Genomic DNA, 11,730 nt, shown 5'->3' with positions numbered 1-11,730 from the left:
CCTTTTCTGAGCCGTACCTCTGCCTCTCAGGTTTGTCAATCAAGAGCTTGAATTGGTACATGACTCTGTGTATCGCCAGGTTTTTATGTGCCTCTTTTCTCAAGGTCCAGCCCAAAAACCCTCTGGGTTTGTTTTGTTTTTGTTTTTTACATCAGTCCTGCCCCCTCTCTGATGGGTCAAAAACCCTAGTTCCATTAGTGCTTATTCCAGGCTTATCTGTGCTAGAAGTCTGTTTTCAGTAGCCAGCATTTGTTAATTAATTCCACAAGTGGAGCTTGGTTGAGCTAACCATTGCTACTAGTAAAGTCTTTCCCCTCTGGAAACCAGGCAGCCCTGCCCCTGGGGGAGGGGCCCCAGCCTCCACAGCTCAGGAGACTTGCAGCTCTGTGTGGGGTCTCAGCGGTTCTGCCTGGTCCAGGCTGCTGTGCGCTGTGTGTCTGGTCGCTGATGCTCCCCCAGCAGGTGTTCTGTGCCACTCCTGACTGCGTATTAGCTACTCTGGTGAACAAACTAAATTCTGCACCTCGCTATGCCACTGTCTTGCCCCATCTCTCATTAACAAGGTTTTGAACTGCTAAAAATGTAGGCTTATGTCTCAGTTTTGCCACTTATTAGTAATGTGACACTGGGCAAATTATCTACAAACCTTTCTGAGCTTCTGTTTCCTCATTTGTAAAATGGGATGATAATATTCCTATCTCAGGATTCTGTTTAAAAATGAGATGGTGAATACAGAGCCTTCAGCAGAAGTCCTGGCACATAGTAAACAACCAATACACTGTAACTGTGACTACTAATGCCCATGTACTCACTCCGCGGACTCACCTTCTCCCTGTGATTCCACAAAGAAAATCTTGAACTTGATTCTGTCCTATCAAATCTTTAGAAAATCTAGCTGAACTTCTTCTGATTAACCAGTTCCACAGCATCCAGACAATATTTAGTCATATAGATAATATTTGTTCTTTGGCAATTCTTTTCTCAATCAGAGCAAAGAGGATCTGAGTCATTGGGACATTATTCAATTGCTAATGGGTTGAAATCAGGGTATTCACTTTTTATGGGGGCCAGGTTGCCTTTATTTATTTATTTATTTTTTTAGGGGAATACTGAAATAAGAAATTTCCCCTTGTTTTTTTTCCTACTTTATGCCAGATTTTGACTGCTTTTGTCTGCACTTGATTTTGAATTTTTCTTTGATTATTCCATCAGGGTGTTCATCAGTGATCACAGTATAAAAAGGATACTTGATGCTATGTGGTGGTTCTTACATTTGTATTGCCTTATTACACGCAAGAAGTGTAACTCTGCAGCCGTTTTCCAACAGTGGCTGCATCTCCCAAAGTCCACTAGAGGAAAGGAAATCAACCCAGGGTCTGGGAACCCAATAGCTCAAATGGCCTACCATTTTACTGATATCACATGGCCATCCTACATTCACACTGGCTCGTAGGTCCTGCAAGGTTAAGAAGGAAGAAGCCTGCTATTCAAAAACCAGAATAGGATCATTTCTTAGGATACGGAAGATAATGCTCCCAAAGGTAATATTCATTCATTCATTTCATAAATATTTATTGATATTGATGTGTACCAGGCACCAAGCTCAGTGTTGAGGATACAGCAGTGAACAAGGCAGACTTTAAACAAATAACCAAAAAAGCAATTTGTAAGTAAGACAAACATTACAAATAATCACGCAAATAACTTTTAATCTATGAGGAAAAATATACAGTGCTGGGGATTAACCAGGACTAATTAAAATCAAGAGCCAGGGAATGCCTTTTTGATGATTAACTATGGCTTAAAGGTTGAATAGGAATTAACCAGGAGAGAGGGTAAAGAACAAAGAAGCAACAGATGTGCAAAAGCCAGTCCCTTTCCCTTTGCTGTGTTGAGAACAAGAGTGCAAATGGGGTCCCCAGGTCCAAACCCCTCCTTTTTATCCCCCTCACCTGACTCGATTCTGTACTGTGAGGGAGCTTAGGGTTATGTGTGTAGACATCACATCCTGAACATCCAAGCTTTCAACCCTTCCCAACATAGAACAAACACCCAGAGGTGAGACTCTGGTCACATCGTGCACCCTTGAGACAATAAACTCTGAGAAGCAGTTTGGAATAGGCTCAGGAAGTAGGGCCTAGGTACCCAGAGAGTGGCCTAGAAATGAATAAGTGACATGGGCTCTGGGCAGACACATCTTCGTGTTCTATAGAGGCTTTGCCCCACTGTGCGCATAGAGCAAGAAGAGGGCCAGAGAGGGGTTTATTATATAACCTATGGCCTAGCAGGGCTCTCACTACCTAAAGACAGGCTGGCACAGGATCTGCATAGGAGCGTTTAGCCTGCAGGCTCTGTCGCTTAGAAGTCTGGGGATGCATCAGTGAGCCCTCCCAGGACCATATTCAAAATTGTGTGTGAACCGAGTAATTTATGTCACTGAATTATATACTTTAAAATGGCTAAAATGACAATATATTGTCACAATAAAAAATTTTAAAACTGAAAAAATTTACATGTAAGTCCACACATACATGTACTTTTTTCACAGTTTCCTTCAACCTCATAAAGAAATCCATGTTACCCCCAATTTTAAAAATTACTGAGGCAATTAGAGAGTTATGCCAGATAATACTGAGATCTTTTCAAGCTGAGAGTTCTGGGATTCCCAGACGCATCCCTACTCGTGACACTCACTAGCCAGCCCAGGCCTGCCTGTAAAAAACTCAGGGAAAGAGTATGGGCAAAGATTTGAGCAAAATCGGAATTCATATCACAACCTCTTCATACACACACGTGACTTTCAAATATTTCAGAAAAGCCATACATCAGCTCAGTGGAAGATTTAGCCATTTTCCAAGGCACTAAATTTCTCAGCAGCTAAGAAAGGCTGTCACCAATATTATAGTATTTCTCCCACAGACTGGAAAGAAGCCATTTTAAGAAAAAGGTGTGTGTGGTGGGGGTGGGGGGGTAAGGAAATGGACTGGGAGAACACATGAAAAGTGGTTGTAGAATTTCAACGAAGAAAAAAAAGAATTATTTTGCTGACAAAATAAGTCTTAAAATTTCTTTTTGAGTCCCTCTTGCAAATGATACTGTTTGCCTACATAATTTCATTCCTTTACAAAGAGGGACAGAATTGAAGCTCCTTGGTTTTGTCAAAAAGTGACAATCAAAGTTATTTTGTAAATTTAAGAGATTACAAGATTATTCCCAACAGCTAAAGTGGCATTGGAGTTTTAGAGTTTGATTACCTTACATAGGTTCTAAACAAATATAATCATATATAAGGATAATGGGGAAAGAAGCTCTCTTTTTCCAGAATTATATCCTAAAAGAAAGAATAAAATCATCACAACTGACTGTAGCTTTTCCAGATGTCCAAAGTGAATTATCTAAACCATTTCTTTTTTTTCAAATGCAATGGAATTTTTATTATAAACATTGAAATTATTTTTAAATATTTGAAATATCAAAATACTTCAAATATGTAAACTCAACATACACATACATACATATAGCAATAGAAATGATTACTCAATAGTACAGTTGAAGACTTACCCTTCTAATAACAAAAAAAAAAAATCAAAGGAAAGCAAAAAATATGACATTTAATGGACATTTTAAATGTAAAACCTTGCTTTCAATATAATGTTATTTAAGGAAAAACAAAAATTAAAATTCAATATCACGTGCCAAGAAGAGAAATTCATCAGAGGGAGTTTGCATATATGGATGTAAACGATTACATGAGAATGGAAATGCTATAACATGAGATCAGAAAACATCTGGAGTGAATAAGCCGCCATGGACACAATTAATTCCATTTGAACATAGACGTGCCATTCATAAGTGATCATTTTGAGCAACTAACAACTCTGAGTTGATATAAACTTTGAGTTTAGCATTTGTGTGATTATAAAATGTTGACTATGATAAGCAGGTTTTAATGTCTTAATATTAACTTTGCGTATTAATTAAATAGTAATTCATTTAACTGATTTGCACATAATATATGATACCATACAATTATATTCTTCTTAAATAGGAAAACCTTATAAAAATTTAAGGTCACTGGTACAAAGAACCATGTGATACATTTCAAAAAACTTGAAGGGATAATTTTATTTCCATATAATATTGATAAACACCTCAAAATTGTTAAAAAAATTATAAATTCTAGAAAACGAGAATTCTAGAAAATCAATTCACTGCTTCAACTCAGCAATTCTAGAGTTGTTAGTTTTTTTCTATTCTTTTTGAATAAATTATAAAATAAATTTTGTTTTACCTTTACAAAGTATCTAGCAATATCTGAATCAAAATATTTTATCTCCAAGTGGGGAATTAAAAGCTAAGTTGATTTTTTTTGAAATTCAAGGAAAAAATTTATTGACGCTCTGAAAAACAATTCCTGAAAGAGTGACTTTTCCAGAAAACTGTAGCTGCATAACGCATTGGTCTATCATGTTAAAACGTGCATTAGACCAAACACAAAAGCCATGAGATGAGCCACCATTCTCCAACAATCTGAGAAAGATAAAATGCCTACGCAGCAACGTGAATGCCTTTCAAAGGATTTTGTTTACTTTAAGCACCAAAAAAAAAAAAAAAGAAAGAAAGAAAAGGAAAAAAGAGCACAAATGGATGAGTGTGTTCAGTTATATGCACTGAATTGGGCCTTTGGCAGTAATCAGAGCATTTTGTCGTAGAGAATTAACACATGAAAGTGTGTTGTGTGGAAGGAATAGAACCACTAGCATTCAAAAGCAGCTTTTTCAATTAGGCCATAAAACACTCCACAGCATGTCTCTCTGTTGTGCATCACTGAATACACTGGTAGCAATTTTGTAATGAAAAAGAAAAAAGGAGCATAACCCCCTTTTATTTTCTGTTTAAAATTGAACAGAGCATGGACCACGGTGGCTCAGCAGGCAGAGTTCTCGCCTTCCATGCCCGAGACCCGGGTTCGATTCCCAGTGCCTGCCCATGCAAAAAAAAAAAAAATTAAACAGAAAACAAACATACATCAATTCTGTTATACACTAACATTTTCAAAGTGCATCATTTGTCCAAGACAAGGACTAGGAACAAAAATGTGTTAACAGAGATTCAAACGTGAGTGTCAGCGGTCTCACACAGCTTTCCGATGGGACTCAGGAGGAGACACTTCACTGGCACTAAACAAAGTCCCAGAATTCCTTGCCTGATACTTTAGGAAATCATGAAGATAGTTCAGTAACAAAGCAAGGCTCTTCTCATCCAGAGGTGTATAGGCCAGCATTGCTCCAATCCATACAAATCATATCAGTAGGTGTGGTGCTCCACACACCTGGGACATGGTACATAAGGATGAGCTGCCAGGATCTCAGCAAACTGTGATCTCTCAGATTTGTAGAGTAGCTGAGTGCTCCACATTACCTTGAAGTATTCCTTTATCCCTGCCACAACTTCATTAACAGCATATCCTTATTATCTCTTTTTTCCCTCAAGATTTGTTGTAATTTGCATAATCCTCTAGAGTGGAATCCACATTCTTCTTGGCAGGAAGATAAAAGTGCTGCTTTGGCCTGTCATTAAGTCCCAGTGATCAACAAGCCATGGTTTTAATCCTACAGGAATCTTTAACTTCAACTTTGTTCATCCACGTTCCTTCATTTTCAACAGCGGGATACACTCAGGCCCTTTTCTTCCCAGGAGGCTGAGGTGTCTCACTGGCACTGCCACCATCTCCGTTTCCAGGTCTTTTCTGTTTGTTCTTTTTTGTTTTCACTTCAGCATTATTCTGCTGCAGACCAGATGTCTCCTTTCCTGGGGCAGCCCCTCTCATCTTCCCCTCTGCATATTGCTCCTGATTGGCTTTTTGAAGTTCTCTCTGTTTCTGCAGATTGGTGTCCATGCATTTGAAAACTCTGCTTTCTGGAATCCCAGTTTTTATTCCAACCACCATAATGTATAAAGTGTGTCACTTGTTTGTCCTTCATGGCACGCTTTGTTTCATAATGCAGAGGCCCGTGAAAGCACAGCACTCGCCCACCTTCCTGGAATTTACGCTTCCGGTCCTGCCTTGGTGCATTTATAAGTGATTCACCGCTGCCTCCTCCTTCTCCCACCCCACCCCCCCCGACTACCACCTCCTAGTCTCTACCCCACCCAACTCCAAAAGCTAAGCTAATTTTTATAATTAGATTTATTACTGGACTGTTTCAAGATATCCATTGCTTCTTTAATTCATGTTTCAATGGACTACATAAGTTTAAGACCTTATATGGGGTAAAGAAAAGAAATGACAGGGATAGTATATGTTTTGGAGGTGGCAGGCTATTGCCAGAAGTGTGACCGATTGATTGATTGACATCACTATGAGATATCTGCGTTAAAGCTGCCTATCAGATTTCCCCAGTTAAAATTTAAATTAGAGGAGCACACCCAGCACATCTGTGGTGGTGTGTATGTCACAGTACCCCAGCTGTGCAGTCCATGGGATACGTTTCCATCAGTAATCATGAGCAACCCTTTCACACACATTGCTGAGCCACTGGATCCTGTAAAACCAGAAAAAAAATCTTCAATTTGAATAAATTGGAAGACCCAAGATATGGATGCATACCATTTTCTATCAGAGTTCTCCTAGAGGCAGCCATTAGGAGTTGTGATGAACTTTTGGTGAAGAAAAGTCACAGGGAAATATCCTAAATTGGAATGTCTTGCAGCATAAGAACATAGACTACCATTTAATCTTACCCATGTCATCCTGCAGGACCTCACAGGCGTGCCAGCTGTGGTTGTCTTTGTTGCAATGCTTGAAATGTGAAAAAGTTAGGAGGTGATCCAGAGAAAATAAACCCTATCTCTCCAGTTGATCTCATAATTGATCATTCCACCCAAGTTGATTTTAAGAGAAGGGCAGACAGTTTACAGAAGAATCAAGACATGGAATTTGAAAGAAATAGAGAACAATTTTAATTTTTGAAGTGGGGGTTCCCTGGCTTTTTGCAACCTAAGGATTCTACCCCCTGGCTCAGGAATCATCCACAGGGTGAATTTCGAGTACTTGGCCAGAGTGGTATTTGATCAGGATGGATAGTATTACCCAGACAGCTTGTAGGCAGGGATTTGCATACTACTGTGACCAATGGACTAGGAGTTCTTGGTTGGCTTATGGGTGTCATCGAAGCAGAAGCTCTCATACTAGACCAGCCAATCAGCATGGTGCTTCTCCAGGTAACTGGCTACAGGCTGATGGGAAATCCTACCTCCTGGTAACATCCACCAACATTGTGCTCACCATCACCAAGCACCTCTGCCAGGCTTGGGTAGAAGGCAAACTTGTCGAGTTCTATGGGCCTTTACCCAGCTGTCCATCTGCTAACTGAGCTACAATTGCCAGCATATACCCAGAATATGGAGCGACTGCTGCCTTTTTCCAGTTGATGTACCTGTTGCAGACAGGTCATGATGAAGAAAAAGTTAAGCATATTGAAAAGTCTCTTCAGGCTGTAGGAATGTTTCAAGATTTCAGTGATACCTCCCATGCTACAGACTTGACCCAGGTTGTGCCTGCTGCAGTGGACCCTAAAGGCCTCAGGACAAAGCTAATGTGTTTGACATGATAAAGGACTTTGAGAGCTGCCTTGGAGCCAAGCAAGGGATTAAAGGATTCCAGATTGCTCCAAACCATCATAGTGACCATAAGACATTTACTGTAATAATAGTAATGAATTCACACTGGCTCATGGTCCTGTTGCCTGCTGCCATTACCAGCTGCACAGCACCAGTAATCTCTCTGGACATTTGGAGCAGGAGTGTTAGCAACGAAAGCTGTGGCTGCTGGCCTGCATGTGAAGCCTTACATCTAAATGAGCCTGTCCCCTAGAAGTGGTGTGGTTACCACTATCTACCAGAAAGTGGAGACATGCCATATCTGTCCGAGTTTGGGTTTGACACCATGGGCTACAGCTGCATGGCCTGCATTGATAACAGTCATCCTGTACCAGAACCTGGGGTAGAAGCCATCACACTGGCAGACCTTGTAGACGATGGGGTACTATCTGGAAACAGACATTTGGATCGAGTCCATCCTGACACTTGAACCAACTATTTAGCTTCACTTCCCTTAGTAATAGCATATGCAGTTGCTGGGACCTTCAGGATGAACCTTGAGCAAGAGCCATTAGGGGTAAATGCAAAGGGTCAACAGGTATTTCTGAAAGACATCTGGCCAACTAGAGATGATATCCAGGTGGTGGAGCGTAAGCATCCCTAGGGTGTCTAAGGAGGTCTATCAGAAAATAAAAACTGTGAGTGAAAGCGGGAATGCCTTAGCAGCGCTATCAGATAAGCTGTGTTACTGAAATCCCAACTCTACATACATTAAATTGCTACCACTCTTTTTTTTTTTTTGAGAACTTGACTTTGGATCTATTGTGGATGCTTATGGGCTCTTAAATTTGGGAGATTTGGTAACAACTGACCACATCTCTATGGCTGGAAGTATTGCAAGACAGCCCTGCTGCTCACTACTTAACTGACAAAGGCCTGACTCCACCAGAGCTCGGCTCCTATGGCCGAGGCAATGACACCATCATGGCACAGGGGGGTGATTGCCAATGTGTGCTTGTTAAACAAATTTTTTAAGAAGCAGGCACCACAGACTATACACCTGCCTTCGGGAGAAATTCTTGATGTGTTTGGTGCTGCCGAGTGGTCCCAGCAGGCAGTCCTTCACCTAATCCTTCTGACCTATATAAAGTATGGCTCAGGCAGCTCCGGCGACTGGGCAGCCAAGTGCCCTTTCCTGCTGGGAATCAAAGGTGTCCTGGCCGAGAGTCATAAGCGCATTCACCAAAGTAACCTGGTTGGAATGGGGGTGATCCCTCTTGAATATCTCCCCGGAGAGAATGAAGATACCCTGAGACTCACAGGATGGCAGTGATCTACTATCATCATTCCAGAAAACCTCATACCAGGTCAAGCTGCTGGGAAGACCTTCCAGGCTGTCATGGGGTCTGACACTGTCGTAGAGCTCACTTATTTCCACCACGAGGGCATCCTCAGCTACATGATCCACAACACGCCAGGTAGGTCCTCGTCTCTCAGGAGACCCATGTGTCCTGCTGCTCCCTGGAGGAAAATCACATTACCCCAACTGCTGAGCCTCTGGGGAAGACCCCTCCCTCCCTCCCTGCCTTTACCACAGGGTGCTGACTTGCCGGACTTGGCAAGTGAGCACTGGAGTTTGGTTGTCCTTCCTCCAGGCATAACATCAGAAGTTTCTAGATTATCTGTTTTTTGTTACTCTTTTTATTTTTTTCTAGAATTTGGAGGCTGGAATGGTGAGATTGTTAGTACTGCCAGAAAGAGAGACTCAAGCCCCTCTTTGAACTTACTGATCACAAGGTGTTGATTTTCACTCTTGGTCTGTTAGTGTTCAATCAAATAAGTCTTCTTGGAAGGCATCCCCTACCCCTTTCAATGTACTCCCTGCTATACTTTGTTCAATGGATTTATTGAGGCACATTTTCCTTCGTCTATCATACCAGTGTTAACTGACTTAAGAACTTTTCACACCTCAAATCATCAGAGTGATTGTGATACTCCATCCTTCCCCCTTTTCCTTCAAAGGGAATGATCTGAACACTTCATAGATAGGTCTAAAGTTGAAATTATTTAATTATGAACCTATTGATAGAGGGACATAAGTAGAAATGTGAAGTTTTATTTTCTTATCTTCAAAAATTTTCCCCAGATAATTTTACATTTGCCTAGAGGAGACCTTTGTTTGGGAATGGTTTGGGAAGGAGACGCAGAACATTTCTAATTTGAATAAGATTAAACCTATTTTCAAGGAAGAATACATTTAAAATGCAGTGGATAATTGACCAGTGTTTCTTGCCTTATTCAGATATATGCGTTTATAATAATCTGGAAAATACCTTTCCATGGAAAAATGACTGGCTCAGCAGAATAATACATTTCCCCAATATACGTATGCACATTCACACACCCCCTCCCATATTTTAAAATGTAATATTACAAAATACATCCAGTTACTATAATCAAAATCTAAATTTCAACAAATATTGTAAATTGCTATTAATTCTGATAACAATAGCAATAATAATAAAAATCGCTAAAATGTATTGATTGAACTTACTATGCATTATGTACAACACATTTTACATGTGTTGATTAATTTGATACCTCATTATATGAATTTAAAATGAGGAAACTGAGACACAGAGAGGTTGCATGTGCGATCAGGGACTCACCTAGCAAAGGAAAGATTTCTGATTTAAACCTAGGCAATCTGGCTCTATAACCCATTCTTTCTTTCTTTTCTTCATGCATGTCTTTATTTTATTACTCATCTGCCCGTACACTGAATAAAAGAGGTCGATCACAAAGTTCTAAACCACTTCTTAATCTGTGCACCAATATTATTGAGTGATTATTATGTGCCAACCTCTATTTAACTCCACGTGTCAGCTCCCCATTCACGAGAAAAGCAAAGTTCAGTAACCTAGATACTAAGGGGTACACTGGGTATTTGAATCCAGATCTAACTGACTGCAAAGCCATTGCCCTTAACCTCTGTGGAAGCCACAAGGACGAAAGAGGCCCTCTTTTCAAAAGGCAAAGCTCATGCAAAGAGCCCTCTGCAAGCATAAATTCATACAGCACTCACAGTGTTCATGAGCACTCAAAGGACAGGAAATGGGATGATCAGTACCAGATGGGGCTCATAAGAGATGGTTTCATGCTCAGTTCTGCAGGGGGTAGAGAGGTAGGAGCCAGCAGAATTTCTGCATGAATGCTGTGCCTGGATTCTTAACCATTCTGCCCTGTGCTGTCTCTCTTGGGAAACTCGCCAAGGGCAGTTTGCAAGTAGGGGTGAGGTTAGTGTTGTTGTTTTTCTGCTCAGACCTAACCAGGAGGTGATAACTTCTGGTGGTCTCAGGGATGCACTGTGGTCTCCAGCTGGACCTACTGAACGGATACTCATTTTTAAGAAATATGAAATAGAAAATATCAGGTTGTGAAAATCCTATTATAACATATAACAGTTATTCCACAGTCCAAAGAGAAGAGTAGCTTTGGGGTAGTAGCTAATGATTATACAAATAATAATAACTGACTTTAGTTGAACTCATCCACATTACACATTCCAGAGCTTGCATTTCACGCCTACTTTATTCACTGAGAGAACCTGTATAATAATAATCCCAGGAAGTGGCTACCATTATCCCATTTTACTGATGAGGACACTGAAACTTCCAGAGGTTAAGCAGCAGACCCAACTTCATACGACTAGCAAGTGGCAGTCAAGATTGGAAGCCAAATCATTTTCATTTTCATAGCTCAGAGTCTTGAGCACAAGCTGCTCTGCTTTGTACTGCCCATATCCTGACCATTATGAAACTAATTTATCTTCCCTAATTGAATCAACTGTGGAAAATGGAGGCATGGGACTAGAAGTGCTGCTTATCATGAAGTTGACCCGCTTCTTTTTCAGGGGAAATAAATAAATCTGTAAAAATGTACAGTGTTATACAAAGAGGATGGTGTTTGAAGAGATTATTTAATGGGATTGTGTAAATAGTAGGTATTAAAATGGGACACAGTATCCCATATTTTAATATTTAAAATTTAAAATATTTTCATATTTAAAATAATACCAGTGATGCTAAAGTAACCGTTTTTGATGCCAGAGTTCTATAATCTTCCTTG

At 40.3% G+C, this 11,730-nt stretch overlaps 2 pseudogenes; one reads left to right on the top strand and one right to left on the bottom strand.

Annotated features, from left to right (window-relative positions):
• Positions 1-5,134: 5,134 nt before the first annotated feature.
• On the bottom strand, positions 5,135-5,885 carry LOC143664490 (mortality factor 4-like protein 1 pseudogene; annotated as a pseudogene).
• A 620-nt stretch (positions 5,886-6,505) lies between these two features.
• LOC143664299 (cytoplasmic aconitate hydratase pseudogene) overlaps positions 6,506-11,730 on the top strand; it is a 41,100-nt pseudogene continuing 35,875 nt past the window's right edge.

The sequence above is a fragment of the Tamandua tetradactyla genome, chromosome 20, assembly GCF_023851605.1.
Source record: "Tamandua tetradactyla isolate mTamTet1 chromosome 20, mTamTet1.pri, whole genome shotgun sequence".
NCBI lineage: Eukaryota > Metazoa > Chordata > Mammalia > Pilosa > Myrmecophagidae > Tamandua > Tamandua tetradactyla.
The sequence above is the reverse complement of the archived record's forward strand: the minus strand, read 5'-3'. Positions and strand labels throughout refer to the sequence as shown.